The sequence below is a fragment of the Marmota flaviventris genome, chromosome 11 (assembly GCF_047511675.1).
Source record: "Marmota flaviventris isolate mMarFla1 chromosome 11, mMarFla1.hap1, whole genome shotgun sequence".
NCBI classification, from domain to species: Eukaryota; Metazoa; Chordata; class Mammalia; order Rodentia; family Sciuridae; genus Marmota; species Marmota flaviventris.
The window spans coordinates 66,706,472-66,733,626 of record NC_092508.1 but is presented as its reverse complement, the minus strand read 5'-3'; the positions used below and the strand labels follow the sequence as shown (position 1 = coordinate 66,733,626).

The 27,155-nt window shown below is 35.3% G+C and overlaps 1 protein-coding gene and 1 long non-coding RNA gene across 8 annotated transcripts in view; one reads left to right on the top strand and one right to left on the bottom strand.

Annotated features, from left to right (window-relative positions):
• Cobll1 (cordon-bleu WH2 repeat protein like 1) overlaps nt 1-27,155 on the bottom strand; it is a 148,844-nt gene that overhangs the window by 65,210 nt on the left and 56,479 nt on the right. The window lies entirely within an intron of this gene.
• Nucleotides 1-27,155, top strand: part of LOC139707650 (uncharacterized) — a 168,777-nt gene that overhangs the window by 128,025 nt on the left and 13,597 nt on the right. Inside the window, exon 3 of the long non-coding RNA XR_011709115.1 lies at nt 3,903-4,044. This is a non-coding gene — a long non-coding RNA (uncharacterized lncRNA). The remainder of the gene's footprint in view (nt 1-3,902; nt 4,045-27,155) is intronic.

The following is a 27,155-nucleotide window of genomic DNA, read 5'->3' as shown; positions in this document are numbered from 1 at the left end:
CATTAATTCCCTCTCTCTGCACCACCAATCACCCACATAACTCAAGTAAAACTCCTGGGCATACATTGAATTCTTCTTTGTTCCTGATTTCCTACTTGTAATCCATTACCAAATCTCTTAGGCTCTTACTTCTAAGACATATCCTGAACTGTATTCTTTTCTTTGGATTCTCTGCTACCACCCTGGCAATTACGCCACCATCTCTTGCCCGGACTGTTCCAATCATTTACTTCCGTCTCTTGAATTTCATTCCTCGGCCGTAGAGTGATTTTCTAATATGTAAATCAAATCACATCATCTCTTATTTTTCACCAGCCTTCCAATCCACTGATTATACATCCAAAACGTATGGGTTTAGGAGATCCCAAATGACCTGTCCATGTGGTTTCAGTGTACAGTAACAGTTCCTGTAACCTTAGAAATGCAAATTCTCAGTCCCTACTCCAGACCCACACAATCAAAAGCACAGGGGGAGGGCCTCTGCCATATTTGACAACTCTCCAAATGATTTTAGATGCATGCTAAAATCTGAGAACCACTGAGCTTCCTCTGCCAACCTCTGAACTTTCCACTCATTACTCCCATGTGTTAATTCACATTGGCATTCTTTGCCCTGTCTGAAGCAGACCTGGTCTCTTCACATTTGAGGGCCTTGCATAGCTCTTTCCAGTCCCAAATGTTTGTTGTTGTTGTTTTGTTTGGTTTGGTTTCGGTTTTGTTACCCAAATGCTTTTAACCATAGAACTTCAGACAGTCTGCATCTTGAGCTCAAACTTTAGATAAACCATTTCCTCCTCAACCACTCATTCCCACCCATCTTGGCCTACCCTTGGCACCATTTAGTTTCCACCACATTTATCAGGATCTGAATTCATCTGATTCCTTCTTTCCTGTTAGAATGAAAATTCCATGAGGGCTGGGACCTGGCCTGTCTCATTCTCTGCTAGCACCAAAATATTTAACTGACACAAGATGGGATACCCCTTAAGTATTTGTTGGTTTAAATGAGGGAAGACTGGGGGAAAAGGGTTGCATTCCTTCCATGACTTTACTGGAGAATAACACTTGGTGGGTTGCTGAGAGTCAGCGTATTCTGTAATATACTGTGAGCAGCTAAGAAGTATAAGAAGTCATTCAAGTCCCAAAGAGACACAGATAGGTAAAAAGTTCTCAGTCCTCAAGAATATACCCTCTGCCTCTTTAAGGAAAAAAGGATAGGGGATTAAATCAGGAATGGCAGAATTCCAGAGTAGAAAGTAACTTTCCCTCATTCTGCCTAGGTTTTCAACAACTTATATGAGGTCACATAACCCATCTGTGGGTTAGGATATTAATGTTCTTGCTTTCACCTCCCATGACAAAAAAGGAGCACAACTGATATCAAGAAATAACAACCTAATTTTGTGTTAGCCTTTCACGTTTGAAAACAGAACTCATCTTTCAGTTACCTTTGGCATAATGTACCAAATAGTGTGTATTTCACATAAAAGCAAATGTTTATCCAGTGCCAGTGCCTTTAAGCCCCCAAAATAACTTCCTATAAGAATCGGGGGAAGAGTAGATTTAGCAAATATCATCAACAGTTAACCCTTGGATGTTGACTCTGTGTTAGAAACCGTACTAGCCAGGTGTACTAGCATGTATCTGTAGTTCCAGCTGCTCAGGAGACTGAGGCAGGAGAATCAATAGAACCCACAAGTTTGGACCAACCTGGGCAGCAGAGTCAACTTCCTGAGAAGGAAAGTATTTTCACATGCACTAACTCATGCTTACATCAATAAAAGAGGTTAATACTATCATCTTCATGTTCCAAGTAAAGGATCTGGTGTATAGAGAAGCCAGATATTTGGCCTAATATCATATACCTAGTAAGTGACGGAGCTCAGACTTAAACCCAAGTTGTCTGCCTCTAAAGCTGCTGCTGCTCTTAGCAATAATATCATATCATTCCTTTGGGAACTCAAACCTTCATATAACAAAAAAAAAAAAAAAAAAAAAAAAGAGCAAAAACCAAGTTGTAGAAGAGAAAAAAAAATGTAGTTATTGAATATCTATTGCTAAGACCTGTGCAGATGTTTTTTAATTGAATCTCATGAGGCAGTTGTCACTGCCCTATAACTGTGGTTACAGATCTTTAAAAAAAAAAAAAAAGGTCCAAATGAATACAGAATATGGCACAACCACAAATGCAAACCCACCAAATCCTTCCTCTGAACAACGTTAACAAGGGCAGTGTGAAGGAGCCGTGACACATAAGTAGGAATGCAGGTGCCAGATGTGCACACACAGCAGTCACACCAACACAGGCTGCTATTTTCCCAGGTGGAGTTAATGAAGCATTGTGTCTACTGTAGTGGACAGCAAAAGCCCTGGTAGTCTTCCACATGTGCTGCCATAAGTAAATCACTAATTTCTTTGATCCTACATTTTCTCCTTTCTAAAATATAGGTATTAGACTCCATGGTCCCTGGTCCCTTCACCTTTAATACACAGATTTGGGTATAGTTTTGTTTAGACATTGAAAATGGAAACAAGATTATTAGAACTGGGTCAGGGCATGGTGGCTGAGCTGACTTACAAACAGTTCATGGAAACAGCCACATGGACAGGATGCCCAGTCCCTCCAAGTCCTTCCTACCCAGAGACATTTCTAGTATTGGTCAGGAAAGGATCTCTTCTGGGGCTCACAGGAAACGAAAGCCTTCAAAAAGGGTTCCATTTCCATGGGCCTCTCTCCCCTTTGGCATACACACTAGGAAAAAATGATGAACAGAATGACCAACTAAAAACAGAATGTTAGAAAAGCTCTGGTTAGTTTCCCATACTTGATTATTTTACATTTCAACACCAGGAATACCAAATTTCTGCCCCAGCCATTATTTTTTTGCTGGTCACCCTTCCACTCAAGCCTGACCAATAATCCAAAGTCAGCAATTGTTACAGTGGTCCTTCATGATCCATGGGAATTGTGGATCCCCCTGAAGATTTCTAAACTTACAGGTCTTCATGTCCCTTATATGAAATGGCATGTATTTGCACATAATCTATAGGTATCCTCCCTCATACCTAATATCTAGGTTATTATAATACCTACTATAATGTAAATGCTGTGCAATTATTATACTGCCTTATTTAGGGGATAATAAGAAGTCTGTAGTGTTTTGTGCAAATGTAATTATTTTTGCTGAATGAACCTGTGGCTGAGGAGCCCATGGGTATGGAGGATACATTATACCCATGTTTCTTTCAATGTAAATCTTTTTCCCCAGACTGCACATAAAAAAATGCACAGATTTTTATTATCTTATTTTCTATTTCCCTGATTATTCCAAGTAATTTTTTTCTTTTCTTCTTCTCTTTTTTTTTTTTTTTTTTTGGTACTGGAGAATGAACCCAGGGCACTTTACCACTGACCTATATCCCCAGTCCTTTTCAGTTTTTATTTTGAGACAGGGTCTCACTAAGTTGCTGAGGCTAGCCTTTTACTTGTGATACTCCTGCCTCAGCCACCAGGCCACCTCCCTCCTTCCTTTTGCATACAAATTTCTAGGATTTTGCTGTCCAATGTGGTAGCCATGTGGCTATTCAGCAATTAAAATGGGAGTACTGTAACTGAGGGACTACATTTTTGGCTTATTTTAATTTGTATTTAAAAACAAGTATTTTTCAATAACTAAAACTCTTAAGTATATTTGGCACTTAAGTATATGAATGTATTTTTCAACCATAAAATGTATGATTCTAATCAAGTTCTTTCATTGAAAATACACCATCTGAATTTAGATAAGCTATAATGCTATATTTCATAGACTTGGTATAATAAATATCTATTAGTTCTTTTGTATATTATATATAAAATAATATTTTTGGTAAACTGAGTTAATTGAAATATATTACTGCAGCTGGCCAACAGTCACTCCAGTGAGCTTGGAAGCAGATCCACCCCTATGGAGTCTTGAGTCCCAGCCCAAGTCTCACCCTGCAATCAGCAAGCTAGAGAACCACCTTTCTGCAATCAACCCTAGACCTCAGTTTGAGCTGAAGGTAATATGACATACTTACTGTACTCTAAAGCATCTACTGCTCCAGGCATGAGCTGCTTATATAGGATAACTTCTCTTTAACAGTGAAAATTTTGCCTCTTCTTACACTTCAACCTTAAGAATACTTGTTTTACACACAGAAATCCAAGTACTAGGTACAGTGGCACACACCTATAATCCCAGAGACCTAAGGAAGGAGAATTCAAGTTTGAGGCCAGCCTGGGCAATGTAGCAAGACCTTAAGCTACTTACTGAGACCTTATCTCAAAATAAAAAATAAAAAGGACTCGGGATATAGGTCAAAGGTAAAGTGCCCCTGGGTTCAATCCCTAGTACCAAAAGAAAGGACCAAAGAGGAAATGAAATTCCACTACTTTAAATTATTTTATTATTATTATTTTTATATTTAAATAGTTAACTCTCACACTTATCAATGTGTAAATGAAGTGGGGCAAATCCACACACAGACACATTTATATTATGGTCGAAAAAGTAAAGAAGCAGCCAAGTAACTAACGCAGAACACAAATGAAGCCCCTCAAGTAGCAAAGTTTCCAATATACATCATCTTCTCTGCCAGAAAATTTTTTTAAACAGAAACCATGAATAGAAATTTTTTTGCACTTTTGATTAGTACATTATCTTTATCAGAGTATGCTCAATTATTTCTTCAAAAACAATTCTCTAAAATACAGTTTTCATTATGTTTAGTCATTTTGTTATATTACATTCACCTCAAACTCTTCCCTGGTACTACTTTTAGGAACATAGTAATTATGTAAAGTGGAGCACAGGAACACAATAGAATTTCTTTGTATCACCAGGCCTTCAAGGATAAGTTCTGCATGAGTAGTGGGAGTTTTTGTTGTAATTCAATTGTCATATCCAGAAAGCATAACCTGCTCTGTATTCTAATTCATGCAGCAAAAGGGTCAAGTAGGTAATAACAGAATTCTTTTAACTTTATTTAGATTTCACCTGAAAAGCTGGTATTGCTTAATTCAAATTAGATAGTTTAGTGTCTCTAAAATGTCTTGTCTTCTTAAACCATGTTAAACAAATGGACAATATTAATTATTTTGCTATACTTTTTATGTATACAAGAAAAATCACTATGTGGTGCAAAGGTAGTATAACTTACAAGTTGTTCTAACTCATACTTAATTATAATTTAATATTCTTAATATACACAAGACCAGCTTCTGATCACCTTACCCTAAATATATGTATGCACATATCTGTGTATTTGAGTATATATACATTTATATACATGGAAACTAATAAACTAATGGACATGTACATATACGTGCAGAATGAACTAGTGAACAACACAACAAGCACCCAGATTTCTTCGGCTTTCACTGGTGGTATACTCCAAATTAACTTGCCATGTAACTTTTTACAAAGCAACTTTTATTTTTCTGTTTTTAGTTTTTATTTTATTTTTTTTAATTTTTTTATTGTTGGTTGTTCAAAACATTACATAGTTCTTGATATATCATATTTCACACTTTGATTCAAGTGTGTTATGAACTCCCATTTTTATCCTGTATTCTGTTTTTAAACACACATATTCCAGTAAAAGAAATAAAATTTCCTAAAAATAATTCTGGTGAGTAAAAGCTTAATATTCCCTATGGTAGTATTCTGATAAAGTGCTAAATAACATGATTTCTCCATTCTCTTGCCTCTCATCAACAAGTAATGTCTTTGGAAACTGCTTCAACATCCCAGTCATTTACTAATAACATTTCTAATACCAAAACCCTGGTTTTTATTCATCATTTTGCTTATATATTTGGAATAGCTTTTAAAAACTGCATAATATGTCATATTTATGTAAGATGAAAGGCTAATAGTTATCCCTCAGTATCTGCAAGGAGTGGTTCCAGGATGGATGATCAAGTCCCTTATATATCTGTGCCCACCCATCCTTCTAATTTATGTCAGCTCTAAATACCTAATGCAATGCAAATGCTATGTAAATATTTCTTATATTATTTAGGAAATAAGAACAGACATCTATACATGTTCCATACAGATTTTCCCTCAAATATTTCAATTTTAGGTTGACTGTCCACAAATGCAGAGCCCATGGATACGGGTAGCCTACTGTAGCATTTCTAATGTGGAAAACTATTATTCTAATATCTATATTTTTGAATCCTTGCTTTAGATTATATTTATGTGTGTATGTATGTATATGTATACATACATACACACACACACATATATATATATACACACACACACGTATGTATGTATAATTTCATGCTTTTTTGATGGGGATATGTGGGTGGCATGCCAGGGGAAAACAAAAGTACCGAGTTCACTAAATACTAAATACATACATTATAATTTCCCAGTGACAGTCTTACATCATTCCACAAAGGCATAGGAATAGGGTAACATAGATACACATCTTCAATTAAAAAGAAAATATCTACATCTTAATCATCAAGAGTTATTGACAGGACTCAAGATCTTGAGAGATCTTGGTTGATGCCTGGGTTGCATGATTTGGTAACCAAGTCATTTAATCTTGCCAGAACTTCAGTTGCAAAATTGGACAATACATCTTGAATCACCAGGTCACTAGGAGTTCAATGGGTAAAGTAGCTCATTATCTGTCACAGTGGTTCTTAAACCTGGCTGCACAGTGGAATTGCCTGGGGAGTTTAAGAAACTAGATAACTAGGTCTATCCTATTCCCACAAATTGATTTGTCTTGTGGGGATTTTTAAAATCTATGCCAAGTGATTTTAAAATGCAGCTGAGATAGAGAACCATTGGTCTAGAATAGTGCTTTACCTATAGTATTCTATTAGAGTTAAAGATTTACCTTCTTGGGGACTTTGTGAGTTTGTATATACTTCCTGATGGTTGCTACTTAGGTGAATCAAGTTCAGGAAAATTCAAGATCTCAACTAGTGGATGCAACAAACCTTGAAAAATCTCTAAAAGCAATAACTTCTCTAAATTTATATACTTTTGCTTTCTTTTATCAAAGCAAGAATTTCCTTATGAAATGTCTTTGGAAACTGCTTTTCTTCCCTTATGAAAGGGAAGAAAATGTGTTCTTCCTTATGCATTTTTTTTAACTGAGAAATGTACTTATTCAGAAAATGCACTACTATGTTTACACAAACCTCCTTCTTCTGCCCTTACCACTCCCCAGAACCACCAACAGACCAAGACATTAACTGTTCCTGTAAATTAACAATTAAGTTTTTTATATCTGTACCATGTACAGATATGGTCTCATATCTATACCATCAGTTTGCCTTTGGGTTCTCCTAAATACCTTCATGGGGAATGTTTACTTTATGCACACTTAAGAAAGTTAAATGTCAAGAAGAAGAAAGGAGAGTCTCTGTCAAAAGGATATACCAAGAGAAAAGACATAAAATTAACAAATGAGCAAATAAAAAAAATCAGCTTGAAAACAATACATACAGTGAGGCACAAGAGTACACAGTGACACTGTGTAATGAAATACCAGATGAGGTTCTTAAGTGCCAAGAAAATTAAAAAAAAAAAAAAAAAAAAGGCTAAATCAACTGAATGCTTACCTAGTTGCAGGAACTGCAATGATGTTTTATGTATGTCATCCCTAACAAATGCTATTCTTTTTGAATAAGACACCACAATAATGCATAAGTGTTTATAGAAATTACCAAATAATTTTTTCTAAATAACAAATCGAAACCCTGAAACCATATCCCAATGCTCATTTGACTCCATGCACTCTAGGCAAAACTTTCTGCCCCATAAGTCACAAATATCAGCAGCAACTACACTCAACATCTATTGAAAGCTTCTTTTGTACATTATTTGTTGTCTTGTATCAAGATATATGGAAAGGCCATTGTAGTACAGGAAAATTAACCTTATAAGGTAATAAAAAGTGATGAGATTAACACATTTTTAATTAAAAAAAAACACACATGGGTGAGATAACCATAAACAACTTGGATCCTTTTCTTTTTGCAACACTACGGGTAGAATCCAGAGCCTCAAGTATGCTAGACAAGTGTTCTACAACTGATCTACATCCCCATTTTCTTTTTAAATTGATTTTGAGACAGTGTCTTGCTAAGTTGCATGGGCTGGTCCAAAGTTTCTGATCCTCTTGCCTCGGCTTCCTGAGTAGCTGGAATGAAAGGCATGTGTCACCATGCTCTGCTTGGATCCTTTTTTTTTTTTTTTTAATATAATTATTAAATAAAAATAAGCTTTATCATAAAGGCTTTTGTATATGACTCTACTTTTTCAAAAAGGTTAATAATTATTCCTAAAAATTCATGGAAAAAGTTACTAACTAAGTTAAGACAAAAAATTATCCAATATTTTATTTTAGTACATTCTCTGATGCAATAATCTAATAAATATAAAGAAAGAAACTTTCACCCTTAAGAGTTTAAAAGTTCTTAATTTTTTTTTTTTAATTTTGAAAAACATGGTTGGTAATGAAGTAAAAAAAAAGCTAAACATGAGAATTGATTATTAAAATATATGTACACACACATATTAAGTCCTGGGAATGCAGCATCAGCCAAGCAAGCACACTTTTAGATCAGCGAACCACAGGATGAAGGCAAGAGCTGCTTCAAGTCACAATCTCAGCAACCAAATACAAAAGCTGTTAATCATTAAACATCATTAAGTCATCACCCTGTTAAATCTGTGCTGGGGAGTGGTGTGCATTGGGATAAGCTGCACTCAAGCATAATAGTCACAACATAATGAAAAAGAAAACTCCTTGAAATGAACTTTCTTAAATAATTTTCTTGTTGCAAGTTATGACAAACACAAGCTAGAAGAATGACTTGAACATGGTATCAGTTTAGAAATATTAAAATCTAAAGGAGCTCCTAAAGTTATGACTTAAACAAATGTAAAAGGGTTTAGATGAAAATAGAGAAAAAAATCTTTGAGGCCAAGGGTTAGGCAACAAGTGACACCAAAAGCACAATTTATCAAAGAGTTAGGGAGAAAATATGTGTGTGTGTGTGTGTGTGTGTGTGTGTGTGTGTACGCGCGCGCGCGCACACGCGCGTACTCTGTATATGTGTGTATAGTATATGTATCTTGATAAATTGCTGTCGTCAAAAATTCAGTTGAAGCCCCTGTTAAGAGGATGAAAAGACAAGCCACAGACAGGAAGAAAATATTTATAAGTCACAAGTCACATATCCAACAAAAAGGTATATCCAGAATAGACCAAGAACAGTTTTAAAAAAATTGATTAAAAAAATTTTTTTGAACACTTTCTCGAGGAGGATTTATAATTGGCTAACAAACATACAAAAAAGATGGTCAAAATCATTATGTTAGGAAAATGCAAATTAAAGCTGAGATTCTACTTCATGTCTGAATTAAACTGATCTCCCCAATAAAGGTCACTTCTGCCTTTCCATCTATAAAATGAGGGGCTATCAGAAGACCTCTGATGATCCTTCTATGCTAACATTTCTTATAAAATGATATATGTAGGCCAAGATTTTTTTTATGGTTTTTTTTCCCCAAACCTAACCCATGCAACCCCAGGCAACCACTAATATGCTTTCTCTATATATTTGTTTTGGATATTTCATATAAATAAGATCATACAATATATGTTTTTTGTATCTATCTGGCTTCTTCCAGTGAACACAATGCTTTTAAGTTTCATCCATGTTGTAGTATATAGTCATACTTTGTTACTTTTTATTAATAGTATGCCATTATATGAACCTGTTAGATTTTGCTTTATTCATTTCCCAAATGAAGGACACTTGAATTATTTCCACTTTTTGACTACTGTGAATAATGCTGGTGGGAACATCATGTGCTAGCCTTTGCACACATCCGTTGCAACTTGAGTACAAATTCCTTGGTAGTTAAAATGTCCCTTAATTCTTCTAGTTATCTCACATGAAATTCAACAGCACATTTTGGATTAGCTTATCAGAGATTATTTTTGATGCATTTAGCTTTGTTTTTATAGAAATCTCTGGTGAAGTTTTCAAATTGGATGTTTTAATATTGAGTAAAATCTGTTGTTAAAATAATTTACTGTAAACACAGGCCTTAACTGGTTAAGAAGTGGTCATGATGGCATTTTGATAAAATATGGCAGGCAAAAATAAGAAAACTAGAAAGTAGCCTATGGTCTTTGGGGGTTCACTGTGCAGAGGGTGCAACAAAGCATCTAGGACACTTATTGGAACAAAGAAGATATTGTTGAATGAATGATCTTCCACATACAAGTACACTCTGTGGTGTTCAGATACTTGCTAAATAAAAATAAATTTAAAAAACTAATTACTTAAAAATATGCTAGGAAAGGATTTTTGGTGTATTTAATGTGAAATGGGTTTCCTCTCACCATTGGACCCTGATTATACAACAATCTGGTTGTCTTTAAGCAATATAGAAAATAGACAACAGGATTCCTAATATTTGTAGCACATTAAAACAGTTTTCACTTCTTCTCATTTACTGTAAAGTTATTTACCAATTACTAATACCTTAACACGGTTAGTTTGACCTTGTTGCCGCAGAGAATATTTTGTACATATTTTCTCCAAATCATCAGCAATTAAGAATATATTTTATCTTGCTGTTTGTGAAGGACAATTTATATATTAATTGAAATTACCTCATTTAGAAGTACTATATGACCATACAGGTAACTATATGTAGGCAAGAACTCAAGGAGGTGAAGAAACTCAAGTTTTGCAACACATCCACACACAAGCATTTATTAAGCACTTATACTAGCTTTAGAATGGAGAAGTACATTTCCAGCATTCAAAGAAACACCAGTTAATTATTTTACAATGTCAATCAATTTTAAAAGTCCTGAAAATTAGTCTGGTGTGATGGTGCATGCATATAATCCCAGTCACTTGGAAGACTGAAGCATGAAGATTGCAAATTAGAAGCCAGCCTTAACAACATACAGAGACCCTGTCTCACAATAATAAAGAAGAACTGGGGGATAACTCAGTGGGAGAAAAACCCTGGGTTCAATATCCTGTACCACACACATATACACACCAAAAATATCCCCAAAGTTACTTTGTTTCTCCCTTTTCTTTATGTGTCTTTAGTTTGGTCAATGAGTGCTATTGAAACACTCAAAAAATATAAATAGTTAATTATTAACCTAAAATGGGTAGGAGATTATGCATGTATTGAAATCATTATGGCAACAACTCTGAGGAGTTGCTGTTTCTATTTCACAGAAGGAATGAAAGCTAAAGAGCAAAGCTTTGTCCTCAGTCATAGTGAAGTGCATTTCTGGATTTTAAACCAGGGTAATTTATTTTCAAAGGTCCACTTGCTGTCTCCTGTGACATTCTGTATATGTACCCCCTACTGTGCATACCCAGCACTAGCAAAAACACCAACCCAAGATCATGAAATTCTGGAGTGGCAGACTGAAAACAAAAACACCACTAAGATGCACCATTGATTATTTTCTCTGAAAAGACATCTAAAAGAAGCACTAGACAGAAGAAGACCATTAGACAGGCACACAATAAAGACTATTCATTAGAACCAAGCTTTCATGATCTGTGAAACTGTGATGAATATTCAGAAACAATGGAAAATACCTCATTGTAAAAGTAAATTATGTTTTTATCATCCCAGTTTAAACACCCTAAACTATTACCCCAGGCCCTCCCAACTACCATTATATTTCAGTTCCCTAGAAAGGTAGCTATTATAAATACTGTTAAAAAAAAAAAATCCATTGCAATAATTCTTTCCTGAAAACCAGAAAAGGAAGTGACAAAGAAGTATTTGGTAGTCTCATTTATACAAAACTTCCCTGAAGAAATTGGTAGATCTAGGAACAAAGACATATGCTTGCCAAGTAGCTGTGGTGGTCAATACAGATGCAAGTCTTAAAGATTTTGTCCAAAAATTGATCTTCCATATTGAAGAGAAACTTAGAAGCACAAAAAATGCTAACACATTGATTTTTGATCCTAAAATAAAAATAATACTTATTATAATTTTTGAGGTACTGGAAGTTGGACCCAGGGTCTTGCACATGGTAAGCAAATACTCTATTCCTGAGCTACATCCCCTGCCAATTATAATAATCTGATGAAAAGATCATAACTTTCTTTTAGCTCAAAATTTCATAAGCACCATTCACATGTTACTCCTACTATATTTTAGAATTCTACTGCTTTTCTTATAGAAAAAAAACTATAATTAAAAACTTATCTCTGAAGTAAAAACTAATCCTTTATTCTATTTCTCATTGCTTATTTTCATGAATTTGGTCAGATACCCATAATTTACATCCACTTCAAGAAAATACAGTTCATTGACAACTTCTTTAAAACTCAGTACGAAAACTGGAAAATCACCTTTAGTAATTCTAAAAACAAGACTCAAAAAACAAATGCAATGGGTCATCATTTTGTATTTCATCAAATTTTTTTGTTCTTTAAAGAACAGGGTAGAGGCACATGCCTGTAATCCCAGGAACTTGGGAGGATGAGGCAGGAGGATCAGAAGTTCAATGACAGCCTCAGCAACTTAGCGAGGCCCTAAGCAAATCAGTGAGACCTTGTCTCTAAATAAAATACAAAAAAGGGTTGAGAATATGGCTCATTGGTTAAGTGTCCCTGAGTTCAATCCCCAGTACCCTCCCCCTCAAAAAAAGAAAGATGCAGTAATGCTGTTTTCTAGAGTTTCTCCTTAGCAGGAAAACTCTACTTTGTTTCAATTCAGACACCTACGGAAGTACACGATTACAGTATTCCTAAGAGTATAAGTTTGAATCTAAGTACATTTTTGCAAAAGGTGAAAACCCTTAACAAACAATTTGCCAGTGATGAGGATGGTAGTTCAGTGGCAAAGCATCTGCCTAGAATGCATGAGGATCTAGGATCTGCCGCAGAAACAAGCTATTTCAACACACAGGATATCACAATCCACATGGTTGAGATTCTATGACATAACTGACAACAGACTGAAGCAAAAAAAACACAAAAATGAGTATCAGGCACAGGGTTGTGTCAAAACTGACACAGGTTAGGAAAAATGAGTTTCCAATTGTACATCTCTATTTATGATTGACAGACCAACCACCCCGTTGTATCTTTGAATTACAATCCACTTTACTTTGACAGAGTTAAATGGTGATAGGACAGCATCTAAACATTTCATTGAAAGTTACATAGCCATATAACTTTTTCTATTATAAAAAGTCAACCAAATTTAATTCTGATGATTAATGTGCAATTGTTTCAAACATAAAATGGAATATAATTATACTCTTTTAATATTGAATGTATAATGTATTGGTGTTATTTATTCCATATGGTTTAGTAATTTGATTTTTAAAGAACATATGCTTAGTGGGAATAAACAAGATACCAAGAGGTACATTCTTCTCTTCCTTACTAGTGACATCATTAAATCTATTTATATAATTCATTATTTAACCTCATGGCCTACATGAAAAAATGGATCTGTTTAGTTGTTAATCTGTTAATTCTTAGTGTATTCAATTAACCAGCAACAGGTAGTAATTTGGTATTATTGGGATCTGTATTATTTTTAAATTTTATCTGTATTATTTTTAAAAAATATTTATTTTTTAGTTGGACACAATATCTTTTTTTTTTTTTTGTATGTGGTGCTGAGGATCGAACCCAGGGCCTCGTATGTGCTAGGTGAGCACTCTACCACTGAGCCACAACCACAGCCCCAATCTGTATTATTTTTAAAATAAGGTGAATTTTTGTTGTTGTTGTTTTGACTTACATGAGCCTTAAATGTGATGTTTTCTTTATGAGCAAAATTTTAAAACTATAAATTTCATGTATTCATTTTTATCAGATATTTCAATTGCGTAAATCATATTTCTATAAGGTATTTAGAAATACAACCCTTGTTTACAAAATAAAACAACCATTTTGACTCTATTGCCTAATTCTTTTCCAGATTTTACGTATACTTTATTTATAGTGATTTTATAATTGAACATTTAGGCTCTCTCCTAAGTATAAACAAATACTTCCTCCCTTCTCCCTCATATAAGGATTTCATAAACTTCCTTTTTCCAGTTCTGGGGACTAAACTCAAGGTTTTCCATCCCTGAACTACACCCCCAGCCCTTTTTATTTTTTGAAAAATGTACTAGTTAACTCGCTGAGGTGGGCCTTGGATTTGTAATCCTTTTGCCTCAGCCTTAAACTTAACCACTTCTTAGTAAGAGTTTTTAAAATAATAACCAGCTATGTTTTAAGATATAAGAACACAAGACAATATTAGCTCACTTTTTCTTTATCTTAATTTAAGTACTCTGCACTTCATCAAAAACCATTTGCAGTTTCAATTAAAGGGAGCATTTTGACTATTTATAGATATTTTATACCAAAAATTTATGCACAAAAAATACATTTTCACATTCACTTACTATTACATAATACCACACATCTATTTTGAGGAATGACTAGGTCTCCTATTTAACAAGAGAATTAAGTTTTAGCATACAAGAGGCTGGGAATGTTACTCAGTGATAGAGCACTTGCCTAACATATGCAGACCCTGGGTTTGATCCTCAGCACTACCAAAAGGTTTCTGCACATATATTAGTGCAGAAGTACAGTTCTATAAGCAAAGAGATGAATCAAGTTGCATTTTTTAATGAGTTTAGCAAATTTGTATATAAATTATGCACCAGACCAGAGAAAATTTCTACAGGCAACCAACCCCTCTCATACAAAGCACAGGCTAGCAGTTAATATTCCATTCAAGGTCTGCTTTAGCAGTTATGTATTCAGGCCGTCTTTAAAAAAAAAAAAAAAATAGCCAGACACAGTGGAGCACACCTATAATCCCGGGGGCCTCGCCAGGCTTAGGAGGATCTCTAGTTCAAAGCCAGCCTCCACAAAAGCAAGGCGCTAAGCAACTCAGTGAGACCCTTTCTCTAAATAAAATAAAAAATAGGGATTGGGATGTGGCTCAGTTTTTGAGTACCCCTGAATTTAATCCCCAGTAACCTCCCCCGCAAATTAATACAGGTAAATTTAACTAAATGCAATTTTATGCATTATGTAGAGGACTGTTACAGAGAGTACCATGTCAAGATATTACAGGGCAAAGAATGTCCATGTAGGAATCAAAAGGCTTAATTCTAGTTTGAATTTGTTTTGTAACTTAATATCTCTGAATCTCCCTTTAGTTATTTACTGATGTTATTTAAATGAAGAAAATATTCAAAGTCTGTATAGGGGTTTTGTATTTTAAAAAACTGATTATACTTCATAAAAGTTAAAACTCTAGATAAATGTAATTTATCATATTGTTTTTTGAAATGCTCACCATAATTTGAACTTCATCATGTCTTAAAGCTTAGAAGTGTTTCAAGTAACAGCATAAAGAACAGCAATAATTATAAATACACAGAATTTAATGGATTAAATGTAACAATTTTTTCTCCAACAAGCATAAATTACATCATTATATACATATATGTTTAATGTGTCAAGAAAAATAAATTATGTGATATCAATTCACAAAACTATAACCACTTCAGCTTTTTCTACAAAACACAGAAAAAAAGGAGTTCTTAGATATACTAAAATGTTTAAAAGAAGTAATACTTCAAAGGACAATATCAGACATTTTTAAAAGCATCTGATTAGAAGATGTTAAAGTACTTTAAAACTGTTTTAATTCATATCTACTTACAACTCCTCCAGAAGGTCTCTGTGAAACAGCACTATTCTGGCTGCTGACTTTTAGAGAATGCTAAACCAACAGTCCTGTTACCAACTTTACTGTTTATCATGTGTGTAAGCACCAGGCACTTCTTACCTCTGGCAAATAAATAAAAGAAGGAATTTATGAGTCTTACAAAATCCAGGAATGCTCACGTAATATTTTCACAAGCTCTTTTTCTGAAGAGAAATGTGTTTCACAAGGTAATTTTCAAAAGTAGGTCATTTTCAAACAATTTGAAAATTGGAAAATTCAGTATTTTTGTTTGTTTTACAAAGTTATAAATGCTTGCAGATTCTTGACATACACAAAATATTTTTTAAAAATCTCATTAAATCATTTAAATTAATCATTGATTTTAGTATTAAGAAGCACATCTATATAATATTAAAGAAAACCCCTAAAATTATTTGTAGGGTGATAAGTATGAAGAGAGCTGGGTATAAGAATTCGGAGAAAGGATCAGGCATTTAATATTATAAGGAGAAGGAAAGAGGTAAAGTTCCTGGCAGCCACACTAGGATGTCTCCCCATTGGTTCAAGATGATTTTCTGGTCCAAGCATAATTTTCTACCATGTAAACCTCAATACAGTCAATGGAAGTTGATACCCGAGTTTCATGACTTTACCTGCACTTACAGGTAATGAACAAAGTGAAACCTGCAAGACTAGATTTCAGTCAGTCCTCCTATAAACCTAAATACATCTTTTCAACATTTCATATTTTTTCCAGGATATTTAAAATCAGACTATTCAAATATGAGTAACAGAAATTTTGATGTTTAAAATTACATGTCTCATTACTTCCACTAAGGAAAGCATTATTTCTTCTTCTACATGTGTAATACTGACTGATAGAGCTAGAGCCTAAAATAAAATAGGAACTCCCACTGGGACTTCCTTTCCAGCCTTGATGAAATTGAAGGATTCTCTTATACAGACCTATTTTGTATCTGTAGTTCTCTCCACAAATAAACAAACCCTCTTTTAAAAGGTGTGTATACAAATAATGCACAGCATTAAGACTACTGTAATATTGTACTGTACACTGAAAATTATTGTGAATATATTTCAGGTGCTCATATCATAAAAAAGAAAAAGGGATAACTATGAGATGAGATAGATGTGTTAATTTCTTGGCTGTATTAATCAATTCACTATGTATATTATAACATGTTGTATGCCTTAAGTATATGAAATACATTTTTAAAACAGATCCTATTTTCTACTTTTCTACCTCCTTACTTTATATCCTTTCATCAGCCCACTTCATTTGGCTGCTACCTCTAACTCCATGGAGACTGTCCTATATCTTCTTTATCATCAGTGATTCTCATGTTGCTGTGGATATTGAAGAACAGGACTCTGTTCTTATCTTACTTCTTAGTAGCATTCTAAATATTTTGATGTTGCCAATCTTGAAATCTCTGTCTGGAACTAGACTTATGTGTGTACTACATTCCACTTTGCCAGAAATAGTCCCAATTTGCTTCTATTGTCCCTTTAGTAGTATTTACAGCCTTAGCATCCCTGGTCCCCTTTACTTTCATGGGTATCTCAGGTTGCATAATCAATTATAGGGATGACCCTACTGGACTATTACTAATTTTTTAATATCTCCTCTTGGCTATCCAATTAGGCATCTCAATCTTGAATACCAATACTTCTTCTCTCCTTACTCTTATCATCTACTTTTTACGGACAGTGAGTGGATAAGAGTTGCCAATAATAGTCACACAAATATAATTCTGAGGCTTCTGATAGGATATTCCTATTGGAGATATCCTGATACATGGAGAAAGTCGACAGACCAATCATGGTAAAGTTATTAAGCATTGAGCCCTTACCAAGTGGGAGATTGTTAGACCCTGAAGGAACAAAATGGCAGCTCAGACAATGGGGAAACTGATCCATTTCCTTCCTGGATGTGTCCTAAAAAGGATGTTGTTGCTAATGCAAGAGGAGGAAGGAAAAAAAAATACTAAAAAAGTCTTAGGACTTTAAAGAAAGGAACTTTCCAAGGAAACTTGTATAGGCCATGATGAGGAATTTCAACTATCTTATAGGTTATTTATAGTCAATAAAATAGGGTAATAATATTTGCACACAAAATATCATTATAATGAAAAAGGAAGATCCTGAATGAAGAGGCAATATCAGAGACAAGCAGACCAATTAAACTGTCAACTATCCTGGACCTGATTACTGATATGGCCATTAGCTGTATGTGTGCTTAGGTTAAGTTATTTACCCTCTTAGATCCTCATCTACAAAATGAAGTAGTAATAATACTTCAAGGGATTGTCATTAAAATGTAATTGCATTCCTCAACCTGGTGCCTGCACCATATACATAGCTAACACTGAGAGTTTTGATGTCCCAAAAGAGAACATAGCAGGATTTTGTAACAGACATTTTTTAAAATAAAATTATTTCCATGAAATTCTCCCTTAAAAAAAGTTCAAATCTACAAAATTAACTGATCGACTTAATGTGTTCATTTTGTTAAAGCTTCTGAGTCAATCACATGAAAAACTTTTGAGATTTTTCATGAATGCTTTTTTTCTTTTTTTGTTCCTTGCTTTAGTTCTATAAATTTATTTTAAAAGTTACAGATTTGCATCATTATTATAGAGTTCCCATATATCCAAGCCAGTTTTTCCTATTATGAACATTTTATGTTAGTCCCTACTATATTTTTACATGCTTTCCTTCTGGCTGATATGTCTTGTTAATAAAAAAAAAAAAAAAAAAAAAAAAGAAATATGTTAATTAATTTTTTATTTATATATGGCAGCGCAATGCATTACAATTCTTATTACACATATAGAGCACAATTTTTCATCTCTCTGGTTGTATACAAAGTATATTATGAATGCTTTTTTTCTATACCACCTTGTATTTTTTCCCCTTCAAAAATAATGAATAATTAAACATTAACTGAAGACCTAATTATTATTTTCCTTGGCTCTCAAGATAGTGGACTATGAGTTCTACAAAGACTTAGATATTATCATTACCACAAAGTATAGGCAAGAGCTGTAGCATTCCTATTTATTCAGTAACCACTCCAGTTTTGTGTATTTTCAGTTCTGTGCCTTATTTAGAAACCAAATGATGTTTGCCCTGGGTGGTACTCCCACCAATGTATTTGACAGGCAAAGTGGAAATCCAAAAGGCAAAGAAAGAAACAGGCAGAGTGGAGATGCTGTGTTTTCTGGGAGACAAGCTGTCACCCTGTGAGGTCTCTGAGCAAGGAGTAAATATTATCCTCAGTTGGTAATTTGCTCTTGCACTTAGTCAAACCTTAGAACAGACACCCTCTAATACCTTGCCTGTGTGGTGCATATTTTCCCTTGGGTGTGTCCTTACTCTTTGGAGAATTTTAAATACACACATATCTCTCCAGAATTTCGCCAGCAGTGAGTAATGTGTTTCCCTAATATTCTAAATTTTATAATGTTACATCTTAACTATAAAAGTGATTTTTCAATACTTTAAAATTAAAAGAACAAAAACAGTGCTATTATATCACAACAAACCCCCAGAGAAAACAAGCATTATCTATATTGATATGTTATTAGACCTTTGTAAAACTATATATAATCAAAAAGGCTTTTATTTTTTTAAGTTACCTTGTATTTGTCTGATAAAAGCAGCACAAAATGGCCCATGCTCAAAGAAAAATGCACTTATGGAAAGAGGTTGGAACAGTTCTGTGAAGGGTTGCTAAAAATAAAATTGCTACTAACAAGTTGTAGAAGTGTTGGGCAAACACTGAATTTTTAGATAAAAGATTGCTTAGGGTGTCATTGCTGTGGTAGCAGCAGCTGATGTTACTGTGTGCTTGCACTAGACCAGGCACTCTGTACAGCACTTCTCAAGCCCTCGGGTTTCCCACCACAGACTCTCTCAGAATTTAGAAGGTACTTCCAGTGAGCTGAGCCTGAGAACTCTGGAGCTGAGTGGCAGGATTTGAACCCAAGCAGCGTGCCTGTCAAACCTACACTCTTTTCCACTAAAAAACCAATTTCATTCCAAATATGCTCCAAATTACAACATCCACCCTGATTGTTTCCAAGGCCTTATCTGTGAAAGTGCTCAAAACAAAACACACAAGGAAACCATGTAAGAAAACAATAAAGTAGATTTATGTTCAACAACCTCAAAATCACAGGCAGGTATTTCAACTGTACTACTGCTTTAGAGAAACTATAAACATGTTTCCCTAAATAAAATTATCAACATATTTAATCTTGAAGACTGATCAAAGATGTGGACTGTCTCTTAATGGTTTTGTTTTTTGTTTGACCTCAGATTATACAGTAGTAAAATAAAAAGGGAACTTTCATCCTGGTAACCTAGGATAGTTTTTATTTGGACAACACCTTTAATTCCCCAGTTATTTTGAATTGCCTTTTATACTTTGCAATTTTATATTTCCATAGATTACAAAAGTGTGAAAAATCTTGACAGCCAGCTTGATTCTTACAGTTAATTCTCAATGTTAGGAAAGTTTAAGAAAATGTCTTTTGGTTATTACTACCTATAGTTTTATGAGTTTCATTAACTCTATTAATTACCAATGTTTTGCTAGGCAAGGTGTTGTACATCTGTAATCCCAGCAGCTGGGGAGGCTAAGACAGGAGGATCCTGAGTTCAAAGCCAGCCTCAGCAACTTAGGGAGTCCCTAAGTAACTTAGTGAAACCCTGTCTCAAACAATAAACAAAAAAGGGCTGGGGATGTAGCTCAGTGATAAAGTATCCTTGGGTTATACCCCCGTTAACCAAAATAAATAAATAAAAATTACCAATGTTTTAATATTAGGTAAGATTTTCTGAAGAAGAGTTATACATTCCTAAAATTAACTTTATATTGGTTAATTGAAAAAGAAAAAAACAACTCTCCTTACTAGAAAACTAGTAACAAATTGAATAGAAGAACATTATAAATAAACCAATAAAGTTTAATTTTATAAATAATAAAGAACATATAATGTTATTGCCACTTTTTTGCAAGCTATGACATCAAAGAATTCACACTCAAAAAACAAAAAACAGCAGATTAGTAGTTACCATGGTTTGAGGCAGGATGGAACAGGGAGGGGCTGCTTCATGAACACAGGTTTCCTTTTGGGTTGGTGAAAACCTTCTGGAATTGCGTCATGGTAGAGTTGTGCAACACTGCACATGCACTAGATGCTACTGTACTGCACATATTAAAGAGGCTAAAATGGTAAAATTATGTTACATATATTTTACCAGAATTAAAAAACAAAATGACAGATATTTAAGACTGCTCTTAATAAAACAAGTAGATTTCTAGTCAAAAACTTATTCTCTGGGGCTGGGATATAGCTCAGTTGATAGAGTGCTTGCCTCGCATGCATAAGGCCCTTGGTTCAATCCCCAACACCACAAACAACAACAACAAAAAAACTTATACTTCATCATAGTGAATAGTATAAAAAATCCTATTAAATTATCATGCATTAGATATTTGACAAGCTTATTTGAAACATTAAAATACTCATTACAAGTATTATTTTATCTCCTAAAAAAACTAGAGCATCTCCAAGATGTATTAAAATGGCTATATTTAAAATGTTACAAAACTTTGGAAATATTAGAAAGTATACATAATTTTCATATATACACGTTTGTATATATGCATATGTTCCAATGTATGCATGTATAACTTTCCTATATACGTGTACACACACACACACACACACACACACACACACACACTTGTTTTCTGGTACTGAGTATTGAACCCAATGGCACTTTACCACTGAGCCACATCACCAGCCCATTTAATTTTTTGAGAAGGGCCTGGCTCAGTTGCCCAGGCTGGTCTTTTACTCACGATCTTTCTGACTTAGCCTCCTAAATTGCTGGATTACAGTTGTGTTCCCCTGTCCTCTGCTCCAGTATTTTGTCATAAATTACAAAGAGATCATGCTTTCACAAAGTGATTATGATGACTACACTTTTGTGTTTTTTTTTTTAATTCCACAGTCATAATTTAGGAATTACTGCCCAAATTCCACTGGTCTTTCAGAAAGGCAGGACATATGCCCCTCAAGTCAGGGTATGGCACTGTCAAAGACAATCCAGGGAATCAATGTTGTCAGTAGTTCATGTCCTGGCTGGGTTTTCCAGAATCAAACATTAAAAACTCACCTTCCATTCCAGACATTCAGTCCTCTATATTTAGTGGTAATTATGTCAGACATTTTCATGTTTGCAAACAAGAAACAAAAATGAAGTTGAAACTACCAGACACTACTGATAGGAGTGGGTACTGTCATATTCTTTCAGAAGTTATTAATTCAAGCCACAAAGAGGTAATGGTAAGACTTAAATCCAGCCAAAGAAGCAACAGATCCAAGTGGACCAAAATCTTCTCAGACTTCCTTTCTCTATTCACCTCATGATAATTTCTCTCATATCAGGGTATTTACAACACTTAGATGTAATTTCACTCCCATTAATTTTACAAACTACCTAAAATGCTAGGTTTCCTTTTATACATATTTTATATTCTCAAACAGAGTATAAGGTCCTTGATGAGAGTCCAACCATCACAGTGTGCAGCACACATTCAATAAGCTCTTGCTATGTATGTAATTCTGGATCATCCTGTTCTACTTAAGGCACAATTCACAGGTCTTTCTTGGTCCTCCAAGTTCCTTATACACAGCTGAAGCAATTAGAAAATGCTAGATCCACAGAGTTGCTTTGTGTGGCTGCTTCTGTGAATTCCATGGTGAAGTGTCCACAGCAACCTGCTATGCTGTGTACTGTATTGTCCCTGGAACAGCCTTTCTAAGGCTAATTCCTCTGAGAAGATATCCCTAGCTCCCCTCCCAATTACATGCTGTCCTCTGCTCTAATTACTAAGTGCTTAAAGGTAGCTATTCACAGGGAGTTGGAGTGTGAAGAAAATGTGCCGTTCTCACTTTTTTATTCCATTGGTATTTGAATGACTGATTTTAAAAATGATGGATCTGGACATAAAATTAAAGTGCTATGGCTCAAGTGTATCCTCCCAAAATTCATATGCTAGAAACTTACTCTTCAATGCAATAGTGTTGGGAAGTGGGGCCTAATGGGAGGTGTTTATGGTAATGTCACTATAAAAAGAGCTTAAGACCTCAGATGCATGCTCTTGACTCCACCTTCCACCATGTGAGGATGAAGCAAGAAACCCTCACCAGATGCTGGCACCTTGATCTTGGACTTCCCAGCCTCCTGAACTGTGAGAAAATAAATTTCTGTTATTTATAAGTTACCAGTCTGTTTTTCTGTTATAGCCCCAAAAACAAACTAAGAAGGGTACTCTAGACATTCACAAGAAACTTCCAGGGAACTCCAAGAATGAATAGAAGTAGTCAAATATCTAAAGTGTTGGATTTGCTTCTCTCTCTCCTTTTAAAGAAAAACAATAGACAAAGCCCTTCATGAGGAAGCAGGACCATAACTTTCAGCAGGGGGTCAATACAGGAAGTTAGACTAAACAATTTCATATGAGCCAGGAGGTCCAAAACTGAGAGACAATGTACCTACTGATAGTCACTATGGTAACGCAAATAAACCTTAAACAGATATTCTAGTCACCATCTAACTGTTCTAATTGCTGGGGGGGTTTTGGAGGTGGTTGAGACCACAAAAGGAAAAAAAAAAAAAGAAAATTTAAAAAAAAACTGAGGATTTCCCAGGAAGAGAATAGGAAATGGACTTAGGGACATGGGCTACAGCTGATGTCTCCTTTGATATGAAATAAAAAGCTAAAGGAAATTTCTTTCCCCCCCCCCAAAAAAGGGGGATTTTTATAGCAGATAGGTATAAAACAGGTAGCTGAAGGTGGTAAAGGAGTTGAAATGAAGCAGTAACCCTAAAAAAGGGGGAGATAATAAATCTACTTCTTAAGATAAATATGTCTTAAGCTCAATTTACAATTTTAACTATAAAATATTTCCACTAACAAAGTGGAACTGCCACATAGAGAAATTAATCAAGAATATTTTAGTGCATGGATCAAAACTCCTCAAATCTAGAGGACTCTTCCTATGCTATGTTTGAAGCCATTTTTGACTGCCTATACTCTACAAGGTATCTTTATTCACATAAAATGCAAGGGACCTTATTAGATAGCACAGGCACTATAATGAATTATGCAGTCCTGCCACAAATAAAAAATAACAGATACAAAGCATCTTAAAAGTTATGCCAAATAAAAGAAAGGGATGAAGACCTATACCCCTGGAGATGAGGGGTGGCATGGGCTTAAAGAATGTGAACTTCAGATGTTGAGAGGAATGAGATATTTCTTGAAGACTGGATATATGGATAAAGGCAGGCAAAATAGGGCATGATTGGAGAAGCAGCAGCAGCAGCTCAGTTTCAGGGTGGTCCAGGACAGAAGTAGTTCACGTGAGTTTTAGTGATAACACTAAACAAAAATAAACCTTGAATCACACCATAACAAACCTAGATATAGGAGTCTTCCTATCAACTCCATCTTGCTCAGGTTTAAGACTCCATCTCTGCCCAGAGTGGCTTCAGTGTCACTTTCCCAGGTTCCTTTTTACACCCCTTTCTAAAGATTTCCATTGTACTTCTTGAACCATTATCAAGTTCCCAGAAGACCACGTACACCATTCTTCACATCCTCCAGAGGCTCCTCTCCCTGCTTTCTTGCCTTATTGCATCGTCATGCACCTCCAGCATACACTTCTCAGAGTATGCTTATTCTCCCCGAGCAGCTCTGGGAACACAGCCTGCATTTTCCTCAACCCATGCTGCTACTTCCACATCATATATGATGCTAGTTCATTAACCAGCATTCCTCCTCCTCCTGAGGGTCTCACCATCCAGATATGCTGCCTCTTTATCCACTTAATTCCTAGTTGGCTTCTACAAATATTAAGGAATTTGACATGTATCACATACCAAATTTATCCATCCTTATTGCTGCCATTACTCTGTGCCACAGTATGAAAATGAGGTTGCTTAGTGCCTTGCTAAGTTGCTGAGGCTGGCTTTGAACTCATGATCCTCCTGCCTCAGACTTCCCAGCTGCTGGGATTACAGGCATGTGCTACTGCACCTGGCTGGGGATTCCATTTTATTCTTGATTCTTCACATGCACACACTCTCTCTCCAATTTCTGGCTGCCATGAACTAAGCAGCTTTTCTCTCTCACACCCTTCCATGATAGTCTGCCTTCCCTCATGCCCAGAGCAATGAACTCAATTTTGAATGAAACCTCTGAAAACCTGAGCTCAAAATAAAATTTCCTCCTCTCAATTGTTCTCGTCGGGTATTTTGGCCAGTGTTGAAAAGCTGACTAATACACTCTGTAAATGCTAGTGCACATATTGATGGTTCATTGAACATCATAACTATCTTGTGCACTAGCTTCTTCATTACCACAAGGACAGTATCATTGCCTGAAACATCTGCACATCAGAAATACCAAAATTATAAAATATAATGGTGTGAGCTGGGTGTGATGGTGTGTGCCTGTAACCCCAGCAACTTGGGAAGCTGAGACAGGAGGATCACAAGTTCAAAACCAGCTTCAGCAACTTAGCAAGGTCCTGTTTCAAAAAAAAAAAAAAGAAAGAAAGAAAGAAAAAAGAAAAGAAAACCAAAAAGGGCTGGGGATGTGGCTGATTGGCTAATTAAGCACCTTCAATCCAATACCCATTGCACAAAATATATGTTATAAAATGGTATGACTTGCCAAATATAAGTTCTGGAGAACTAATGTATAGCATGATGATTACAATTAATATTGTGCTGAATGCACAATATTTGCTAAGAGTACATGTTAAATGTTCTCATTACATACATACAAATGGTAACTATACAAGATAATAGATGTTAGACTTAACTTGATAGTGGGAATATAGGTTCCCTATCAGTCAAAATGCTTAGGATCAGAAGAGTTTCACATTTCAGAACTTTTTAGATTTTGGAATATTTACATAGACCTTACAACTTAAGATATCTAATCCAAATATCTGAAATCTAAAATGCTCAAAAATTGGAAACTTTTTAAATGTCTTATAAGGCACTCAGAAAGGTTTTGTAGCATTTCAGATAATGGATTTTCAGATTAAGGACTGTCAAACTATAATTTCACAATGTAAACATACGTCAAAACACCATGTGCCAGGCACGGTGCACCCTTGTAATTTAGATACTCAGCAGGAGGATCACAAGTTTGAGGCCAAATTCCCTGAGCAATTTAGTGAGATGCTCAGCATCTTAGCTGAGACCTTTCGTCAAAAAACTGGGGCTGTAGCTCATGGTAAAGAACCCTTTGGTTCAATCCCAAGTACCCTCAAAGAAGTGATATACTTTTAATACATACAATTGCATCTCAGTTAAGTTAGAAACGCCCTGCTCAAGTGATCAAACTTACTCATCTTCTGAATATAACTATATATGCATTTTCCATACCTGCATTCCCTGTTCTAAGATGTTCGGTCACCACATCCCATGTATCACAGACTATTTGATGAATCACCAGAGTTACCCTATCACCTCCAACCTCAATTACTGTGTTAATCAGCTTTCCTGTCAGTGTGACAAAATGCTGAGAAAATCAGCTTATGGGGGAGGAAAGGTTTATTCTGGCTATGCTTTCAGAGATTTCAGTTGTTTGGGGCCTACAGGGACACAGTAAATCATGATGGGAGCCTGTGGTGTAGGCCTGTTCAACTTGTGGTAATCAGGAAGTAGAAAGAGAGAACAATGGAAAAGGTCTGTGGTCCCAATATCCCCTTCAAGGGTATACCCCCAATGACCTAAGGACCTCCACTAGACCCCCATGTCCTAAAGGTTCCACCACCTCCCAGTAGCATCACAGGAGACCAAGTCTTCAATACATGGCCTAAACCTTCAAATGGTAGCACTGGGCATCCTCAATATGCAGCTTATCTGGCTACTAAAACCCCAGCTTGGAATTACTATAATAATCTCTCTTCTATTTCCATGAGGCTTCTGAGTATTGTAAAATTATTCCATTATTGATTTCATACTGGTCTTCTGACTTGGTTTTCTAAATTTCTATAGCCAAACCTGAAATGAACTACTAGAATTTGAAAATGAGAGGCAGGCTTTTTTATTGTACAAAAATTGCTTCCCTAGCATCCATTTCATACTTCTCGCACAGGCTGGCAGACCTGGTGATTGATTCCAAGAAGCTATGCATATAAGCAAGTTCTGATAGACTTAAACCCACTAGCAAGACCTTATGATCTTACTACCATGATTGGCAGCAACACAATCCAAAACCCACTAGAGTTTGGCATTAATGTGGCCATTTATTGCAATTACTTTGGGGACTGGATTAAA